Source organism: Pelmatolapia mariae, linkage group LG7 (genome assembly GCF_036321145.2).
Source record: "Pelmatolapia mariae isolate MD_Pm_ZW linkage group LG7, Pm_UMD_F_2, whole genome shotgun sequence".
In the NCBI taxonomy this organism is placed as follows: Eukaryota; Metazoa; Chordata; class Actinopteri; order Cichliformes; family Cichlidae; genus Pelmatolapia; species Pelmatolapia mariae.
The window spans coordinates 912837-915000 of record NC_086233.1 but is presented as its reverse complement, the minus strand read 5'-3'; the positions used below and the strand labels follow the sequence as shown (position 1 = coordinate 915000).

The following is a 2164-nucleotide window of genomic DNA, read 5'->3' as shown; positions in this document are numbered from 1 at the left end:
GGAAAAGCTCTTGTGGAGTAGCTTTCTAATAAACCATCAGACTGCATCAACCTTCATAAGAGGAGTGATGATTGGAGAATGCAAACCAACGTTACCAACGGTAAAAGTGATGATGACGATCACATGATTCTAATTTTTCCGTCTTTCTGTAAAGCCGGTGTGTTTGGTTGCTGATGTCATGCAGAGATTTGATTGGTTGGTGGTGATCGAGTCCAGATTTGGTTCTGTGTAATCACTTTTCCAAGGAGATCATTTAAACTGTGTTAAAAACAGCAGGAGTCTCAGTCTGAGGCCTGAAATGCATTCTGGGAAACATTCAGGCTCTTCTCAGCAGGTGGGACAGGTGTGTGCTCAGAGCAGGTGACAGTAGGTGAACGGTCTCCTTTTACCCACATTTAGAGACGAGCATCATCTTCCAGCTGTATTTGAAGTCCCCGTGGCGGTAACGATGGCGTTCCTGTTCTGTTAAATCAAACTTGAGCTTCTCACGTTTGTAAAGTTCTTGAAGGTTTGTGATCGCAGAGTCTCCGCTGGGATCTGAGTGGAATTTGAACCGTCAGCCTTCACGAGCAGCTGGACTCGTGGACGTCCTGCTGGTTTCCCTCACGGGGACAATCTGCGGCGATGCCGTCGTCATGGAGACGTCGGATGCAGAGACAACAAATAATACACGTGAGGCGACGAAGCATCGCCACAATCAAACCTGAAAGTCCTTCAGAGTCCCAGCCTGAAACATTTCAGCTCTGTTTTTTAAATAAAGCTTCTGACCGTAGAGTCACAGCTGCGCCTCACACCTCACCTACTGAGATCAGTTCAGCCAATCAGAGAGCAGCAGGAATGTCCACACGTCTGTACAGGCTCCGTCCTTCTGCTTTTCTGTAGTTATTCGGGCATTATTTGACCTCCATACAGCAGCGACAGCTCTCAGTGTGAGCTGCTGTATGGAGGTCAGAAACCGCCCAGACTAATCATCAAAAACATTTTAAATCTGCCTTCAAAATAAAATGTATTCAAAATATGATCACGGGCTTCTGATAACTGACTTTTTAGTTTAAACCTGAAACTCTCACTGAGCCGTGAAGTCTCTGAAATTCATCTTTTCCTGAAAATTCTTAAAATATTAGTTTCACAAATTAAAGTCAGACTCACATTAACCTGCTGCGGCGAGTCTCCCTCCGTCCTCAGCTGCTCTCTGTCTCCTCTGAACTCCCTCCTCACCTCCTCCTTACCTCCTCCTCCTCCTCCGTGTCAGCTGGAGCTGACATCCCACAGCCCTCACAAAAACCAAAAACAACATGGAGCAGAGCAGAAACACGTTTAACCCCACAGGTGAGTCCGGGTTTGTCACATGGTTTAACTAGACTTTTATTATTTTTATAAGTTTGTGGTTGTTATTCCTGATACTGCTGAGGTTCACGTCTTGACCTCACCGATCCTTTTGATATCCCAGCTGGAGAAGGGTCAGATGAGGCTGAAGTATTTTTCATCAAAGCTTTATTACCAGTGCACACTGGGAGATCCCACTATATGCAGTCACAGCAAGCATCAAGTGAGGATCTTTCCTCATACACACACCTTCATAGAGTAAGTGGGGGGGCTGCCCTGTGTCACCCCTCTTCAGTAGTTTTCCACTAATTCTATTGTTCAGTCTGGGGGGGCTGTCCTCCCCAGGCTTGTAACTGTGGCTTCCTGTTTAATTAGCTGAGGCATTTATGACAGGCAGACCCCCACTGTCAATAAATTCCTAACTCTATAGTTACACACCAGGACTTATAGCTAAACCAACTAGTTGAGAGCAAAAATCCACTATAGTCCTCTAAACAGGGGCTGACAAAGTCATCCAAAAAAACACACTTATGAATCATTTCCTGTTCTTCTAAATTACAGTCACACCCTATTATCTAAGTAAACTTAAGCACATTCTGTTCCAATCATTGTTTTATTCTACTCACAATTAGAGATGGACCGATCCGATATTACGTATCGGTATCGGTCCGATACTGACCTAAATTACTGGATCGGATATCGGCGAGAAATAAAAAATGTAATCCGATCCATTAAATATCAAAAAAACACCTCACAAAACTTGCGACATGGAGTAACTCGGCTCATAACCGTAGCACGTCGGAGCAGTGTGCATCACGTGATAGAGCGGCTGTGTGTA

The 2164-nt window shown here is 44.8% G+C and overlaps 1 protein-coding gene across 1 annotated transcript in view; it reads right to left on the bottom strand.

Moving 5' to 3' along the window:
- Positions 1-1235, bottom strand: part of nox5 (NADPH oxidase, EF-hand calcium binding domain 5) — a 21127-nt gene extending 19892 nt beyond the window's left edge. The window contains exon 1 of the mRNA XM_063477494.1: positions 1150-1235. The gene's annotated coding sequence lies outside the window, so the exon portion shown is untranslated. The remainder of the gene's footprint in view (positions 1-1149) is intronic.
- Between the last annotated feature and the right edge of the window lie 929 nt (positions 1236-2164).